The following is a 20,341-nucleotide window of genomic DNA, read 5'->3' as shown; positions in this document are numbered from 1 at the left end:
AAAAACTGTGTTTTTCAAAATAGAAACAACATGTTAAAATCTTGATGGATTTTCACAATATCTCATATTGTTGTGTCCATTTGTTCAGACAGCAGTGGTAGGGTCGACCGTGTGGCCTAATGGATAAGGCTTCTGACTTCGGATCAGAAGATTGAGGGTTCAAGTCCCTTCATGGTCGATTTTGCACTTCTGCTAGTTATTTGCAATGAACCCACGACTTCTAGATAAAGGAATCATGATTGACTATTAGATATTGTATATGTTGTACAATAAGAAATGCTAATATGTTGTAAAAAAGGATTGAGTCAAACATTCGGAAGTTCACTGAACGTACAAATTTGTCGGGCGCTTGCCCCGCCGAACATCCTGCAAGGCACCGGGCACTGCACAAGGCATTCTGCACCCTTATTGGGCAGAGCTTTGCCAAACTAGGGTGCAGTGTAAGCTGGTAGTTAAGCAGTGGCGTTCTTATCAACTGATGGGTCAACAGTTTCGATGGGTTTCCCCGCTTATAGCTGAATTTAAAAAAAATATGCCATTTAAAAAAAAAAAACAAAGGCCTGGGGTTGTCCCCAATTCTATATCAGACCCTTCGGGTCTGGTATGGATTTTATGAGGGTCCCCCCAAAAACCATATCAGACCCTTATGCGAGCATTCAGCCCGGCAGGTCTGGAAAGGGGTGGGGGGTGAACAAGCGAGACCGCCCTACTAGGCCACATGCCCTCAACATGGGGGGGTGGTTTGGGGCAGGGGGGCTGTTCTTCCATACCCCACAGCACCTTGTCCCCATGTTGATGGGGAAATGGGTTTCTTCCCTAAAACCCTGAGCTGTGGTTGTCGGGGTCTGCGGGCAAGGGCTAATCGGAATCTGGAAACCCCTTTTATCAAGGGCACTCCCAGATCCCAGCACCTTGTTAAGAGTTGTTCACTTCCCAACAGTTGGGTGTTCTGGTCTCTGGATAGAGGCGTAGGTTCAAATCCCACTTCTGACAGTACACTTTTCTTAAATTACATTATAATGTATTTTTCACATCAACTCTTCAAAGAATGAATCTTGTATATCTAGCACCATACCTCCTATACTTCTATTGTTCAGATTCCATTTGTCTTTGTAGCCTATGTTTGCATGACATGTATGTCCCTGTCAGTTCCACCTAAGCAGCCACCCTTATGTGCATGCTCCCAGAGGGACTATGAAGGTTTGGGTGGAGGAAAAATGGGGCATATAGTTCTGACACAAGAGGTCACCTGAGAATAGTGCAAATCCCCTGATTACACTTACTAGTGAATGAGGCTGCCCATATATCACTAGTCAATTGTCAGGATGGCCGAGCGGTCTAAGGCGCCAGACTCAAGAAGTGTGTTCTCTTCCCAACAGTTGGGTATTCTGGTCTCCAAATGGGTTCAAATCCCACTTATGACAGTACCCTTTTCTTAAGTTGCATTATAATGTATTTATCACATCAACTCTTCAAAGAATTCATCTTGTATATACAGCACCATACATCATGCACTTCTATTGTTGAGGTCAAATTTGTCTTTGCAGCCTCTGCATAGCATGTATGTAGTACTGACCCATTAGGAGTTGCTTGAAATTGCATGTTCTTCTGTGCCGCCTTGACCCTGTGAACTGTTCAGTCCTCCTGACACTCTAGGTTCAGACATGTTGTGTATACCTTTAAATGACACAATGCAGATCTCTTTTAACTCTTTAGAGTTACTTTACTCAAAAGAAAGGCTTAAAAGAGGTATTAATCAACGAGGCCCTAGATAAACCGCCAGGACTTAGTTGAAATAATACTAGTGTAATGGAATCCGATGACCCACACTGTACTTGTGGTAAGTAAGTATATGGCTTCCTCGCATTAATGAACATAGATATCAAATCCCATCCGCCGTCATACAAAGCTAGCCTGACACTTTGTTTGTATACTGGAAACAACTCACTCCATTATTGAACAAGGAACAGACTTTAATACACTTGAGAAGAAAGTCAGTCACTACATGATTATTTACCCAAAATATCACACCATGGTTAGATAACGAGGTACAGCTGACTCATGGCTACTCTCCATTAACATGTTAATTAACTCAGTACACTTAAGCCAGCCTGGAAGACCAGACTGCCGGCACCAAGGCTAAAACAAGATACAATACACATATCATAGTGTAAATACTGAGAACCCACCGTAAACAATAGGTGAGAAAATCAGCATAATTTACAATGCGTGGAAGACAGGTGTTTGAGCTGATGACATGCATCTGTTACAAGTCTGACCAACTGAAGCAGTCCAAACCATCAATTTATCTGTCACATTGTTTTTTTTTTTCAGTCTCAGTGATGGTGCGTACCATCACAACTAGGAAAACAGTTAAGTAACCATTTGCAGTAACAATCAAATAACACCAGTATACACAGTATCAGAAAGTAGTGAATGGATCACTCAGAAAAACTATGAATTGCTTTTAGGAATACTCCTACTAAAGGGGGACCCCAGACCAGCCTATAGTACCTATATCCTAATGGGAGATGAGGTAATCTAGATACAAGCAGCGTGTCCCCTTTAAAAGCAATAAAATAGCAATGTTTAAAGTGCAAGACCTTGCTATTATCTTCACCGGCAGTTGGAGTCCAAAGAACAAAGATTTCCCAAATGTAGCACAGTGTGAGACAAGCAGTGCAAGATAGCTGGATCTGACTAATAATGATCCGCTATTTGATCCAGATGTAGTGTGTTTGTATATCCCGTGTTTAAAGGGATGTAGTAGTAGCTGATAACTTGATTTTGAGTAGGTGCTCTCCCACCGATCCTGTTGACTGTTTTATAACTCCTTGAAGACCAAGCAATAAAGTATACAAGTCATCAGATACATTTAGATCATTTTGATAACAACCCATTAATAGATTACGGACCCACCAAGAAGTGTCAAAGGGTAGGGCAGGGTCATCCTCCAGCAAAGGTTCGGTAGAAGAAGCTGGCACTTGACTAGAACGTTGAGCTGTAGAGATGAGTTCATCAAACTTTCTCCAAGGGTGTCGTATGTTAGTCTCTTAGGTGGACGGATTAGCCGTCTAAGCCTTGAATACATGTCTCCTACAGCTTCAGACTCACGATCGGTATTATTATGTGATAAGCACTGAACAAATTGCCTAATAGTGCTACGTAAAAACTGTGTTTTTCAAAATAGAAACAACATGTTAAAATCTTGATGGATTTTCACAATATCTCATATTGTTGTGTCCATTTGTTCAGATGGCAGTGGTAGGGTTGACCGTGTGGCCTAATGGATAAGGCGTCTGACTTCGGATCAGAAGATTGAGGGTTCGAGTCCCTTCATGGTCGATTTTGCACTTCTGCTAGTTATTTGCAATGAACCCACGACTTCTAGATAAAGGAATCATGATTGACTATTAGATATTGTATATGTTGTACAATAAGAAATGCTAATATGTTGTAAAAAAGGATTGAGTCAAACATTCGGAAGTTCACTGAACGTACAAATTTGTCGGGCGCTTGCCCCGCCGAACATCCTGCAAGGCACCGGGCACTGCACAAGGCATTCTGCACCCTTATTGGGCAGAGCTTTGCCAAACTAGGGTGCAGTGTAAGCTGGTAGTTAAGCAGTGGCGTTCTTATCAACTGATGGGTCAACAGTTTCGATGGGTTTCCCCGCTTATAGCTGAATTTAAAAAAAATATGCCATTTTAAAAAAAAAAACAAAGGCCTGGGGTTGTCCCCAATTCTATATCAGACCCTTCGGGTCTGGTATGGATTTTATGAGGGTCCCCCCAAAAACCATATCAGACCCTTATGCGAGCATTCAGCCCGGCAGGTCTGGAAAGGGGTGGGGGGTGAACAAGCGAGACCGCCCTACTAGGCCACATGCCCTCAACATGGGGGGGTGGTTTGGGGCAGGGGGGCTGTTCTTCCATACCCCACAGCACCTTGTCCCCATGTTGATGGGGAAATGGGTTTCTTCCCTAAAACCCTGAGCTGTGGTTGTCGGGGTCTGCGGGCAAGGGCTAATCGGAATCTGGAAACCCCTTTTATCAAGGGCACTCCCAGATCCCAGCACCTTGTTAAGAGTTGTTCACTTCCCAACAGTTGGGTGTTCTGGTCTCTGGATAGAGGCGTAGGTTCAAATCCCACTTCTGACAGTACACTTTTCTTAAATTACATTATAATGTATTTTTCACATCAACTCTTCAAAGAATGAATCTTGTATATCTAGCACCATACCTCCTATACTTCTATTGTTCAGATTCCATTTGTCTTTGTAGCCTATGTTTGCATGACATGTATGTCCCTGTCAGTTCCACCTAAGCAGCCACCCTTATGTGCATGCTCCCAGAGGGACTATGAAGGTTTGGGTGGAGGAAATATGGGGCATATAGTTCTGACACAAGAGGTCACCTGAGAATAGTGCAAATCCCCTGATTACACTTACTAGTGAATGAGGCTGCCCATATATCACTAGTCAATTGTCAGGATGGCCGAGCGGTCTAAGGCGCCAGACTCAAGAAGTGTGTTCTCTTCCCAACAGTTGGGTATTCTGGTCTCCAAATGGGTTCAAATCCCACTTCTGACAGTACCCTTTTCTTAAGTTGCATTATAATGTATTTATCACATCAACTCTTCAAAGAATTCATCTTGTATATACAGCACCATACATCATGCACTTCTATTGTTGAGGTCAAATTTGTCTTTGCAGCCTCTGCATAGCATGTATGTAGTACTGACCCATTAGGAGTTGCTTGAAATTGCATGTTCTTCTGTGCCGCCTTGACCCTGTGAACTGTTCAGTCCTCCTGACACTCTAGGTTCAGACATGTTGTGTATACCTTTAAATGACACAATGCAGATCTCTTTTAACTCTTTAGAGTTACTTTACTCAAAAGAAAGGCTTAAAAGAGGTATTAATCAACGAGGCCCTAGATAAACCGCCAGGACTTAGTTGAAATAATACTAGTGTAATGGAATCCGATGACCCACACTGTACTTGTGGTAAGTAAGTATATGGCTTCCTCGCAGTAATGAACATAGATATCAAATCCCATCCGCCGTCATACAAAGCTAGCCTGACACTTTGTTTGTATACTGGAAACAACTCACTCCATTATTGAACAAGGAACAGACTTTAATACACTTGAGAAGAAAGTCAGTCACTACATGATTATTTACCCAAAATATCACACCATGGTTAGATAACGAGGTACAGCTGACTCATGGCTAATCTCCATTAACATGTTAATTAACTCAGTACACTTAAGCCAGCCTGGAAGACCAGACTGCCGGCACCAAGGCTAAAACAAGATACAATACACATATCATAGTGTAAATACTGAGAACCCACCGTAAACAATAGGTGAGAAAATCAGCATAATTTACAATGCGTGGAAGACAGGTGTTTGAGCTGATGACATGCATCTGTTACAAATCTGACCAACTGAAGCAGTCCAAACCATCAATTTATCTGTCACATTGTTTTTTTTTTTTTTCAGTCTCAGTGATGGTGTGTACCATCACAACTAGGAAAACAGTTAAGTAACCATTTGCAGTAACAATCAAATAACACCAGTATACACAGTATCAGAAAGTAGTGAATGGATCACTCAGAAAAACTATGAATTGCTTTTAGGAAAACTCCTACTAAAGGGGGACCCCAGACCAGCCTATAGTACCTATATCCTAATGGGAGATGAGGTAATCTAGATACAAGCAGCGTGTCCCCTTTAAAAGCAATAAAATAGCAATGTTTAAAGTGCAAGACCTTGCTATTATCTTCACCGGCAGTTGGAGTCCAAAGAACAAAGATTTCCCAAATGTAGCACAGTGTGAGACAAGCAGTGCAAGATAGCTGGATCTGACTAATAATGATCCGCTATTTGATCCAGATGTAGTGTGTTTGTATATCCCGTGTTTAAAGGGATGTAGTAGTAGCTGATAACTTGATTTTGAGTAGGTGCTCTCCCACCGATCCTGTTGACTGTTTTATAACTCCTTGAAGACCAAGCAATAAAGTATACAAGTCATCAGATACATTTAGATCATTTTGATAACAACCCATTAATAGATTACGGACCCACCAAGAAGTGTCAAAGGGTAGGGCAGGGTCATCCTCCAGCAAAGGTTCGGTAGAAGAAGCTGGCACTTGACTAGAACGTTGAGCTGTAGAGATGAGTTCATCAAACTTTCTCCAAGGGTGTCGTATGTTAGTCTCTTAGGTGGACGGATTAGCCGTCTAAGCCTTGAATACATGTCTCCTACAGCTTCAGACTCACGATCGGTATTATTATGTGATAAGCACTGAACAAATTGCCTAATAGTGCTACGTAAAAACTGTGTTTTTCAAAATAGAAACAACATGTTAAAATCTTGATGGATTTTCACAATATCTCATATTGTTGTGTCCATTTGTTCAGATGGCAGTGGTAGGGTTGACCGTGTGGCCTAATGGATAAGGCGTCTGACTTCGGATCAGAAGATTGAGAGTTCGAGTCCCTTCATGGTCGATATTGCACTTATGCTAGTTATTTGCAATGAACCCATGACTTCTAGATAAAGGAATCATGATTGACTATTAGATATTGTATATGTTGTACAATAAGAAATGCTAATATGTTGTAAAAAAGGATTGAGTCAAACATTCGGAAGTTCACTGAACGTACAAATTTGTCGGGCGCTTGCCCCGCCGAACATCCTGCAAGGCACCGGGCACTGCACAAGGCATTCTGCACCCTTATTGGGCAGAGCTTTGCCAAACTAGGGTGCAGTGTAAGCTGGTAGTTAAGCAGTGGCGTTCTTATCAACTGATGGGTCAACAGTTTTGATGGGTTTCCCCGCTTATAGCTGAATTTAAAAAAAATATGCCATTTAAAAAAAAAAAAAAAAGGCCTGGGGTTGTCCCCAATTCTATATCAGACCCTTCGGGTCTGGTATGGATTTTATGAGGGTCCCCCCAAAAACCATATCAGACCCTTATGCGAGCATTCAGCCCGGCAGGTCTGGAAAGGGGTGGGGGGTGAACAAGCGAGACCGCCCTACTAGGCCACATGCCCTCAACATGGGGGGGGTGGTTTGGGGCAGGGGGGCTGTTCTTCCATACCCCACAGCACCTTGTCCCCATGTTGATGGGGAAATGGGTTTCTTCCCTAAAACCCTGAGCTGTGGTTGTCGGGGTCTGCGGGCAAGGGCTAATCGGAATCTGGAAACCCCTTTTATCAAGGGCACTCCCAGATCCCAGCACCTTGTTAAGAGTTGTTCACTTCCCAACAGTTGGGTGTTCTGGTCTCTGGATGGAGGCGTAGGTTCAAATCCCACTTCTGACAGTACACTTTTCTTAAATTGCATTATAATGTATTTATCACATCAACTCTTCAAAGAATGAATCTTGTATATCTAGCACCATACCTCCTATACTTCTATTGTTCAGATTCCATTTGTCTTTGTAGCCTATGTTTGCATGACATGTATGTCCCTGTCAGTTCCACCTAAGCAGCCACCCTTATGTGCATGCTCCCAGAGGGACTATGAAGGTTTGGGTGGAGGAAATATGGGGCATATAGTTCTGACACAAGAGGTCACATGAGAATAGTGCAAATCCCCTGATTACACTTACTAGTGAATGAGGCTGCCCATATATCACTAGTCAATTGTCAGGATGGCCGAGCGGTCTAAGGCGTCAGACTCAAGAAGTGTGTTCTCTTCCCAACAGTTGGGTATTTTGGTCTCCAAATGGAGGCGTGGGTTCAAATCCCACTTCTGACCGTACCCTTTTCTTAAGTTGCATTATAATGTATTTATCACATCAACTCTTCAAAGAATTCATCTTGTATATACAGCACCATACATCATGCACTTCTATTGTTGAGGTCAAATTTGTCTTTGCAGCCTCTGCATAGCATGTATGTAGTACTGACCCATTAGGAGTTGCTTGAAATTGCATGTTCTTCTGTGCCGCCTTGACCCTGTGAACTGTTCAGTCCTCCTGACACTCTAGGTTCAGACATGTTGTGTATACCTTTAAATGACACAATGCAGATCTCTTTTAACTCTTTAGAGTTACTTTACTCAAAAGAAAGGCTTAAAAGAGGTATTAATCAACGAGGCCCTAGATAAACCGCCAGGACTTAGTTGAAATAATACTAGTGTAATGGAATCCGATGACCCACACTGTACTTGTGGTAAGTAAGTATATGGCTTCCTCGCAGTAATGAACATAGATATCAAATCCCATCCGCCGTCATACAAAGCTAGCCTGACACTTTGTTTGTATACTGGAAACAACTCACTCCATTATTGAACAAGGAACAGACTTTAATACACTTGAGAAGAAAGTCAGTCACTACATGATTATTTACCCAAAATATCACACTATGGTTAGATAACGAGGTACAGCTGACTCATGGCTAATCTCCATTAACATGTTAATTAACTCAGTACACTTAAGCCAGCCTGGAAGACCAGACTGCCGGCACCAAGGCTAAAACAAGATACAATACACATATCATAGTGTAAATACTGAGAACCCACCGTAAACAATAGGTGAGAAAATCAGCATAATTTACAATGCGTGGAAGACAGGTGTTTGAGCTGATGACATGCATCTGTTACAAGTCTGACCAACTGAAGCAGTCCAAACCATCAATTTATCTGTCACATTGTTTTTTTTTTTTTTCAGTCTCAGTGATGGTGCGTACCATCACAACTAGGAAAACAGTTAAGTAACCATTTGCAGTAACAATCAAATAACACCAGTATACATAGTATCAGAAAGTAGTGAATGGATCACTCAGAAAAACTATGAATTGCTTTTAGGAATACTCCTACTAAAGGGGGACCCCAGACCAGCCTATAGTACCTATATCCTAATAGGAGATGAGGTAATCTAGATACAAGCAGCGTGTCCCCTTTAAAAGCAATAAAATAGCAATGTTTAAAGTGCAAGACCTTGCTATTATCTTCACCGGCAGTTGGAGTCCAAAGAACAAAGATTTCCCAAATGTAGCACAGTGTGAGACAAGCAGTGCAAGATAGCTAGATCTGACTAATAATGATCCGCTATTTGATCCAGATGTAGTGTGTTTGTATATCCCGTGTTTAAAGGGATGTAGTAGTAGCTGATAACTTGATTTTGAGTAGGTGCTCTCCCACCGATCCTGTTGACTGTTTTATAACTCCTTGAAGACCAAGCAATAAAGTATACAAGTCATCAGATACATTTAGATCATTTTGATAACAACCCATTAATAGATTACGGACCCACCAAGAAGTGTCAAAGGGTAGGGCAGGGTCATCCTCCAGCAAAGGTTCGGTAGAAGAAGCTGGCACTTGACTAGAACGTTGAGCTGTAGAGATGAGTTCATCAAACTTTCTCCAAGGGTGTCATATGTTAGTCTCTTAGGTGGACGGGTTAGCCGTCTAAGCCTTGAATACATGTCTCCTACAGCTTCAGACTCACGATCGGTATTATTATGTGATAAGCACTGAACAAATTGCCTAATAGTGCTACGTAAAAACTGTGTTTTTCAAAATAGAAACAACATGTTAAAATCTTGATGGATTTTCACAATATCTCATATTGTTGTGTCCATTTGTTCAGATGGCAGTGGTAGGGTTGACCGTGTGGCCTAATGGATAAGGCGTCTGCCTTCGGATCAGAAGATTGAGGGTTCGAGTCCCTTCATGGTCGATTTTGCACTTCTGCTAGTTATTTGCAATGAACCCACGACTTCTAGATAAAGGAATCATGATTGACTATTAGATATTGTATATGTTGTACAATAAGAAATGCTAATATGTTGTAAAAAAGGATTGAGTCAAACATTCGGAAGTTCACTGAACGTACAAATTTGTCGGGCGCTTGCCCCGCCGAACATCCTGCAAGGCACCGGGCACTGCACAAGGCATTCTGCACCCTTATTGGGCAGAGCTTTGCCAAACTAGGGTGCAGTGTAAGCTGGTAGTTAAGCAGTGGCGTTCTTATCAACTGATGGGTCAACAGTTTCAATGGGTTTCCCCGCTTATAGCTGAATTTTAAAAAAATATGCCATTTAAAAAAAAAAAACAAAGGCCTGGGGTTGTCCCCAATTCTATATCAGACCCTTCGGGTCTGGTATGGATTTTATGAGGGTCCCCCCAAAAACCATATCAGACCCTTATGCGAGCATTCAGCCCGGCAGGTCTGGAAAGGGGTGGGGGGTGAACAAGCGAGACCGCCCTACTAGACCACATGCCCTCAACATGGGGGGGTGGTTTGGGGCAGGGGGGCTGTTCTTCCATACCCCACAGCACCTTGTCCCCATGTTGATGGGGAAATGGGTTTCTTCCCTAAAGCCCTGAGCTGTGGTTGTCGGGGTCTGCGGGCAAGGGCTAATCGGAATCTGGAAACCCCTTTTATCAAGGGCACTCCCAGAGCCCAGCACCTTGTTAAGAGTTGTTCACTTCCCAACAGTTGGGTGTTCTGGTCTCTGGATAGAGGCGTAGGTTCAAATCCCACTTCTGACAGTACACTTTTCTTAAATTACATTATAATGTATTTTTCACATCAACTCTTCAAAGAATGAATCTTGTATATCTAGCACCATACCTCCTATACTTCTATTGTTCAGATTCCATTTGTCTTTGTAGCCTATGTTTGCATGACATGTATGTCCCTGTCAGTTCCACCTAAGCAGCCACCCTTATGTGCATGCTCCCAGAGGGACTATGAAGGTTTGGGTGGAGGAAAAATGGGGCATATAGTTCTGACACAAGAGGTCACCTGAGAATAGTGCAAATCCCCTGATTACACTTACTAGTGAATGAGGCTGCCCATATATCACTAGTCAATTGTCAGGATGGCCGAGCGGTCCAAGGCGCCAGACTCAAGAAGTGTGTTCTCTTCCCAACAGTTGGGTATTCTGGTCTCCAAATGGAGGCGTGGGTTCAAATCCCACTTCTGACAGTACCCTTTTCTTAAGTTGCATTATAATGTATTTATCACATCAACTCTTCAAAGAATTCATCTTGTATATACAGCACCATACATCATGCACTTCTATTGTTGAGGTCAAATTTGTCTTTGCAGCCTCTGCATAGCATGTATGTAGTACTGACCCATTAGGAGTTGCTTGAAATTGCATGTTCTTCTGTGCCGCCTTGACCCTGTGAACTGTTCAGTCCTCCTGACACTCTAGGTTCAGACATGTTGTGTATACCTTTAAATGACACAATGCAGATCTCTTTTAACTCTTTAGAGTTACTTTACTCAAAAGAAAGGCTTAAAAGAGGTATTAATCAACGAGGCCCTAGATAAACCGCCAGGACTTAGTTGAAATAATACTAGTGTAATGGAATCCGATGACCCACACTGTACTTGTGGTAAGTAAGTATATGGCTTCCTCGCAGTAATGAACATAGATATCAAATCCCATCCGCCGTCATACAAAGCTAGCCTGACACTTTGTTTGTATACTGGAAACAACTCACTCCATTATTGAACAAGGAACAGACTTTAATACACTTGAGAAGAAAGTCAGTCACTACATGATTATTTACCAAAATATCACACCATGGTTAGATAACGAGGTACAGCTGACTCATGGCTAATCTCCATTAACATGTTAATTAACTCAGTACACTTAAGCCAGCCTGGAAGACCAGACTGCCGGCACCAAGGCTAAAACAAGATACAATACACATATCATAGTGTAAATACTGAGAACCCACCGTAAACAATAGGTGAGAAAATCAGCATAATTTACAATGCGTGGAAGACAGGTGTTTGAGCTGATGACATGCATCTGTTACAAGTCTGACCAACTGAAGCAGTCCAAACCATCAATTTATCCGTCACATTGTTTTTTTTTCAGTCTCAGTGATGGTGCGTACCATCACAACTAGGAAAACAGTTAAGTAACAATTTGCAGTAACAATCAAATAACACCAGTATACACAGTATCAGAAAGTAGTGAATGGATCACTCAGAAAAACTATGAATTGCTTTTAGGAATACTCCTACTAAAGGGGGACCCCAGACCAGCCTATAGTACCTATATCCTAATGGGAGATGAGGTAATCTAGATACAAGCAGCGTGTCCCCTAATAAAGCAATAAAATAGCAATGTTTAAAGTGCAAGACCTTGCTATTATCTTCACCGGCAGTTGGAGTCCAAAGAACAAAGATTTCCCAAATGTAGCACAGTGTGAGACAAGCAGTGCAAGATAGCTGGATCTGACTAATAATGATCCGCTATTTGATCCAGATGTAGTGTGTTTGTATATCCCGTGTTTAAAGGGATGTAGTAGTAGCTGATAACTTGATTTTGAGTAGGTGCTCTCCCACCGATCCTGTTGACTGTTTTATAACTCCTTGAAGACCAAGCAATAAAGTATACAAGTCATCAGATACATTTAGATCATTTTGATAACAACCCATTAATAGATTACGGACCCACCAAGAAGTGTCAAAGGGTAGGGCAGGGTCATCCTCCAGCAAAGGTTCGGTAGAAGAAGCTGGCACTTGACTAGAACGTTGAGCTGTAGAGATGAGTTCATCAAACTTTCTCCAAGGGTGTCGTATGTTAGTCTCTTAGGTGGACGGATTAGCCGTCTAAGCCTTGAATACATGTCTCCTACAGCTTCAGACTCACGATCGGTATTATTATGTGATAAGCACTGAACAAATTGCCTAATAGTGCTACGTAAAAACTGTGTTTTTCAAAATAGAAACAACATGTTAAAATCTTGATGGATTTTCACAATATCTCATATTGTTGTGTCCATTTGTTCAGACAGCAGTGGTAGGGTCGACCGTGTGGCCTAATGGATAAGGCTTCTGACTTCGGATCAGAAGATTGAGGGTTCAAGTCCCTTCATGGTCGATTTTGCACTTCTGCTAGTTATTTGCAATGAACCCACGACTTCTAGATAAAGGAATCATGATTGACTATTAGATATTGTATATGTTGTACAATAAGAAATGCTAATATGTTGTAAAAAAGGATTGAGTCAAACATTCGGAAGTTCACTGAACGTACAAATTTGTCGGGCGCTTGCCCCGCCGAACATCCTGCAAGGCACCGGGCACTGCACAAGGCATTCTGCACCCTTATTGGGCAGAGCTTTGCCAAACTAGGGTGCAGTGTAAGCTGGTAGTTAAGCAGTGGCGTTCTTATCAACTGATGGGTCAACAGTTTCGATGGGTTTCCCCGCTTATAGCTGAATTTAAAAAAAATATGCCATTTAAAAAAAAAAAACAAAGGCCTGGGGTTGTCCCCAATTCTATATCAGACCCTTCGGGTCTGGTATGGATTTTATGAGGGTCCCCCCAAAAACCATATCAGACCCTTATGCGAGCATTCAGCCCGGCAGGTCTGGAAAGGGGTGGGGGGTGAACAAGCGAGACCGCCCTACTAGGCCACATGCCCTCAACATGGGGGGGTGGTTTGGGGCAGGGGGGCTGTTCTTCCATACCCCACAGCACCTTGTCCCCATGTTGATGGGGAAATGGGTTTCTTCCCTAAAACCCTGAGCTGTGGTTGTCGGGGTCTGCGGGCAAGGGCTAATCGGAATCTGGAAACCCCTTTTATCAAGGGCACTCCCAGATCCCAGCACCTTGTTAAGAGTTGTTCACTTCCCAACAGTTGGGTGTTCTGGTCTCTGGATAGAGGCGTAGGTTCAAATCCCACTTCTGACAGTACACTTTTCTTAAATTACATTATAATGTATTTTTCACATCAACTCTTCAAAGAATGAATCTTGTATATCTAGCACCATACCTCCTATACTTCTATTGTTCAGATTCCATTTGTCTTTGTAGCCTATGTTTGCATGACATGTATGTCCCTGTCAGTTCCACCTAAGCAGCCACCCTTATGTGCATGCTCCCAGAGGGACTATGAAGGTTTGGGTGGAGGAAAAATGGGGCATATAGTTCTGACACAAGAGGTCACCTGAGAATAGTGCAAATCCCCTGATTACACTTACTAGTGAATGAGGCTGCCCATATATCACTAGTCAATTGTCAGGATGGCCGAGCGGTCTAAGGCGCCAGACTCAAGAAGTGTGTTCTCTTCCCAACAGTTGGGTATTCTGGTCTCCAAATGGAGGCGTGGGTTCAAATCCCACTTCTGACAGTACCCTTTTCTTAAGTTGCATTATAATGTATTTATCACATCAACTCTTCAAAGAATTCATCTTGTATATACAGCACCATACATCATGCACTTCTATTGTTGAGGTCAAATTTGTCTTTGCAGCCTCTGCATAGCATGTATGTAGTACTGACCCATTAGGAGTTGCTTGAAATTGCATGTTCTTCTGTGCCGCCTTGACCCTGTGAACTGTTCAGTCCTCCTGACACTCTAGGTTCAGACATGTTGTGTATACCTTTAAATGACACAATGCAGATCTCTTTTAACTCTTTAGAGTTACTTTACTCAAAAGAAAGGCTTAAAAGAGGTATTAATCAACGAGGCCCTAGATAAACCGCCAGGACTTAGTTGAAATAATACTAGTGTAATGGAATCCGATGACCCACACTGTACTTGTGGTAAGTAAGTATATGGCTTCCTCGCAGTAATGAACATAGATATCAAATCCCATCCGCCGTCATACAAAGCTAGCCTGACACTTTGTTTGTATACTGGAAACAACTCACTCCATTATTGAACAAGGAACAGACTTTAATACACTTGAGAAGAAAGTCAGTCACTACATGATTATTTACCCAAAATATCGCACCATGGTTAGATAACGAGGTACAGCTGACTCATGGCTACTCTCCATTAACATGTTAATTAACTCAGTACACTTAAGCCAGCCTGGAAGACCAGACTGCCGGCACCAAGGCTAAAACAAGATACAATACACATATCATAGTGTAAATACTGAGAACCCACCGTAAACAATAGGTGAGAAAATCAGCATAATTTACAATGCGTGGAAGACAGGTGTGTGAGCTGATGACATGCATCTGTTACAAGTCTGACCAACTGAAGCAGTCCAAACCATCAATTTATCTGTCACATTGTTTTTTTTTTTTCAGTCTCAGTGATGGTGCGTACCATCACAACTAGGAAAACAGTTAAGTAACCATTTGCAGTAACAATCAAATAACACCAGTATACACAGTATCAGAAAGTAGTGAATGGATCACTCAGAAAAACTATGAATTGCTTTTAGGAATACTCCTACTAAAGGGGGACCCCAGACCAGCCTATAGTACCTATATCCTAATGGGAGATGAGGTAATCTAGATACAAGCAGCGTGTCCCCTTTAAAAGCAATAAAATAGCAATGTTTAAAGTGCAAGACCTTGCTATTATCTTCACCGGCAGTTGGAGTCCAAAGAACAAAGATTTCCCAAATGTAGCACAGTGTGAGACAAGCAGTGCAAGATAGCTGGATCTGACTAATAATGATCCGCTATTTGATCCAGATGTAGTGTGTTTGTATATCCCGTGTTTAAAGGGATGTAGTAGTAGCTGATAACTTGATTTTGAGTAGGTGCTCTCCCACCGATCCTGTTGACTGTTTTATAACTCCTTGAAGACCAAGCAATAAAGTATACAAGTCATCAGATACATTTAGATCATTTTGATAACAACCCATTAATAGATTACGGACCCACCAAGAAGTGTCAAAGGGTAGGGCAGGGTCATCCTCCAGCAAAGGTTCGGTAGAAGAAGCTGGCACTTGACTAGAACGTTGAGCTGTAGAGATGAGTTCATCAAACTTTCTCCAAGGGTGTCGTATGTTAGTCTCTTAGGTGGACGGATTAGCCGTCTAAGCCTTGAATACATGTCTCCTACAGCTTCAGACTCACGATCGGTATTATTATGTGATAAGCACTGAACAAATTGCCTAATAGTGCTACGTAAAAACTGTGTTTTTCAAAATAGAAACAACATGTTAAAATCTTGATGGATTTTCACAATATCTCATATTGTTGTGTCCATTTGTTCAGATGGCAGTGGTAGGGTTGACCGTGTGGCCTAATGGATAAGGCGTCTGACTTCGGATCAGAAGATTGAGGGTTCAAGTCCCTTCATGGTCGATTTTGCACTTCTGCTAGTTATTTGCAATGAACCCACGACTTCTAGATAAAGGAATCATGATTGACTATTAGATATTGTATATGTTGTACAATAAGAAATGCTAATATGTTGTAAAAAAGGATTGAGTCAAACATTCGGAAGTTCACTGAACGTACAAATTTGTCGGGCGCTTGCCCCGCCGAACATCCTGCAAGGCACCGGGCACTGCACAAGGCATTCTGCACCCTTATTGGGCAGAGCTTTGCCAAACTAGGGTGCAGTGTAAGCTGGTAGTTAAGCAGTGGCGTTCTTATCAACTGATGGGTCAACAGTTTCGATGGGTTTCCCCGCTTATAGCTGAATTTAAAAAAAATATGCCATTTTAAAAAAAAAAACAAAGGCCTGGGGTTGTCCCCAATTCTATATCAGACCCTTCGGGTCTGGTATGGATTTTATGAGGGTCCCCCCAAAAACCATATCAGACCCTTATGCGAGCATTCAGCCCGGCAGGTCTGGAAAGGGGTGGGGGGTGAACAAGCGAGACCGCCCTACTAGGCCACATGCCCTCAACATGGGGGGGTGGTTTGGGGCAGGGGGGCTGTTCTTCCATACCCCACAGCACCTTGTCCCCATGTTGATGGGGAAATGGGTTTCTTCCCTAAAACCCTGAGCTGTGGTTGTCGGGGTCTGCGGGCAAGGGCTAATCGGAATCTGGAAACCCCTTTTATCAAGGGCACTCCCAGATCCCAGCACCTTGTTAAGAGTTGTTCACTTCCCAACAGTTGGGTGTTCTGGTCTCTGGATAGAGGCGTAGGTTCAAATCCCACTTCTGACAGTACACTTTTCTTAAATTACATTATAATGTATTTTTCACATCAACTCTTCAAAGAATGAATCTTGTATATCTAGCACCATACCTCCTATACTTCTATTGTTCAGATTCCATTTGTCTTTGTAGCCTATGTTTGCATGACATGTATGTCCCTGTCAGTTCCACCTAAGCAGCCACCCTTATGTGCATGCTCCCAGAGGGACTATGAAGGTTTGGGTGGAGGAAAAATGGGGCATATAGTTCTGACACAAGAGGTCACCTGAGAATAGTGCAAATCCCCTGATTACACTTACTAGTGAATGAGGCTGCCCATATATCACTAGTCAATTGTCAGGATGGCCGAGCGGTCTAAGGCGCCAGACTCAAGAAGTGTGTTCTCTTCCCAACAGTTGGGTATTCTGGTCTCCAAATGGGTTCAAATCCCACTTCTGACAGTACCCTTTTCTTAAGTTGCATTATAATGTATTTATCACATCAACTCTTCAAAGAATTCATCTTGTATATACAGCACCATACATCATGCACTTCTATTGTTGAGGTCAAATTTGTCTTTGCAGCCTCTGCATAGCATGTATGTAGTACTGACCCATTAGGAGTTGCTTGAAATTGCATGTTCTTCTGTGCCGCCTTGACCCTGTGAACTGTTCAGTCCTCCTGACACTCTAGGTTCAGACATGTTGTGTATACCTTTAAATGACACAATGCAGATCTCTTTTAACTCTTTAGAGTTACTTTACTCAAAAGAAAGGCTTAAAAGAGGTATTAATCAACGAGGCCCTAGATAAACCGCCAGGACTTAGTTGAAATAATACTAGTGTAATGGAATCCGATGACCCACACTGTACTTGTGGTAAGTAAGTATATGGCTTCCTCGCAGTAATGAACATAGATATCAAATCCCATCCGCCGTCATACAAAGCTAGCCTGACACTTTGTTTGTATACTGGAAACAACTCACTCCATTATTGAACAAGGAACAGATTTTAATACACTTGAGAAGAAAGTCAGTCACTACATGATTATTTACCCAAAATATCACACCATGGTTAGATAACGAGGTACAGCTGACTCATGGCTACTCTCCATTAACATGTTAATTAACTCAGTACACTTAAGCCAGCCTGGAAGACCAGACTGCCGGCACCAAGGCTAAAACAAGATACAATACACATATCATAGTGTAAATACTGAGAACCCACCGTAAACAATAGGTGAGAAAATCAGCATAATTTACAATGCGTGGAAGACAGGTGTTTGAGCTGATGACATGCATCTGTTACAAGTCTGACCAACTGAAGCAGTCCAAACCATCAATTTATCTGTCACATTGTTTTTTTTTTTTCAGTCTCAGTGATGGTGCGTACCATCACAACTAGGAAAACAGTTAAGTAACCATTTGCAGTAACAATCAAATAACACCAGTATACACAGTATCAGAAAGTAGTGAATGGATCACTCAGAAAAACTATGAATTGCTTTTAGGAATACTCCTACTAAAGGGGGACCCCAGACCAGCCTATAGTACCTATATCCTAATGGGAGATGAGGTAATCTAGATACAAGCAGCGTGTCCCCTAATAAAGCAATAAAATAGCAATGTTTAAAGTGCAAGACCTTGCTATTATCTTCACCGGCAGTTGGAGTCCAAAGAACAAAGATTTCCCAAATGTAGCACAGTGTGAGACAAGCAGTGCAAGATAGCTGGATCTGACTAATAATGATCCGCTATTTGATCCAGATGTAGTGTGTTTGTATATCCCGTGTTTAAAGGGATGTAGTAGTAGCTGATAACTTGATTTTGAGTAGGTGCTCTCCCACCGATCCTGTTGACTGTTTTATAACTCCTTGAAGACCAAGCAATAAAGTATACAAGTCATCAGATACATTTAGATCATTTTGATAACAACCCATTAATAGATTACGGACCCACCAAGAAGTGTCAAAGGGTAGGGCAGGGTCATCCTCCAGCAAAGGTTCGGTAGAAGAAGCTGGCACTTGACTAGAACGTTGAGCTGTAGAGATGAGTTCATCAAACTTTCTCCAAGGGTGTCGTATGTTAGTCTCTTAGGTGGACGGATTAGCCGTCTAAGCCTTGAATACATGTCTCCTACAGCTTCAGACTCACGATCGGTATTATTATGTGATAAGCACTGAACAAATTGCCTAATAGTGCTACGTAAAAACTGTGTTTTTCAAAATAGAAACAACATGTTAAAATCTTGATGGATTTTCACAATATCTCATATTGTTGTGTCCATTTGTTCAGACAGCAGTGGTAGGGTCGACCGTGTGGCCTAATGGATAAGGCTTCTGACTTCGGATCAGAAGATTGAGGGTTCAAGTCCCTTCATGGTCGATTTTGCACTTCTGCTAGTTATTTGCAATGAACCCACGACTTCTAGATAAAGGAATCATGATTGACTATTAGATATTGTATATGTTGTACAATAAGAAATGCTAATATGTTGTAAAAAAGGATTGAGTCAAACATTCGGAAGTTCACTGAACGTACAAATTTGTCGGGCGCTTGCCCCGCCGAACATCCTGCAAGGCACCGGGCACTGCACAAGGCATTCTGCACCCTTATTGGGCAGAGCTTTGCCAAACTAGGGTGCAGTGTAAGCTGGTAGTTAAGCAGTGGCGTTCTTATCAACTGATGGGTCAACAGTTTCGATGGGTTTCCCCGCTTATAGCTGAATTTAAAAAAAATATGCCATTTAAAAAAAAAAAACAAAGGCCTGGGGTTGTCCCCAATTCTATATCAGACCCTTCGGGTCTGGTATGGATTTTATGAGGGTCCCCCCAAAAACCATATCAGACCCTTATGCGAGCATTCAGCCCGGCAGGTCTGGAAAGGGGTGGGGGGTGAACAAGCGAGACCGCCCTACTAGGCCACATGCCCTCAACATGGGGGGGTGGTTTGGGGCAGGGGGGCTGTTCTTCCATACCCCACAGCACCTTGTCCCCATGTTGATGGGGAAATGGGTTTCTTCCCTAAAACCCTGAGCTGTGGTTGTCGGGGTCTGCGGGCAAGGGCTAATCGGAATCTGGAAACCCCTTTTATCAAGGGCACTCCCAGATCCCAGCACCTTTTTAAGAGTTGTTCACTTCCCAACAGTTGGGTGTTCTGGTCTCTGGATAGAGGCGTAGGTTCAAATCCCACTTCTGACAGTACACTTTTCTTAAATTACATTATAATGTATTTTTCACATCAACTCTTCAAAGAATGAATCTTGTATATCTAGCACCATACCTCCTATACTTCTATTGTTCAGATTCCATTTGTCTTTGTAGCCTATGTTTGCATGACATGTATGTCCCTGTCAGTTCCACCTAAGCAGCCACCCTTATGTGCATGCTCCCAGAGGGACTATGAAGGTTTGGGTGGAGGAAAAATGGGGCATATAGTTCTGACACAAGAGGTCACCTGAGAATAGTGCAAATCCCCTGATTACACTTACTAGTGAATGAGGCTGCCCATATATCA

Source organism: Pelophylax lessonae, assembly GCF_965119305.1.
Source record: "Pelophylax lessonae genome assembly, chromosome: 7".
In the NCBI taxonomy this organism is placed as follows: Eukaryota; Metazoa; Chordata; class Amphibia; order Anura; family Ranidae; genus Pelophylax; species Pelophylax lessonae.
The sequence above is the reverse complement of the archived record's forward strand: the minus strand, read 5'-3'. Positions refer to the sequence as shown.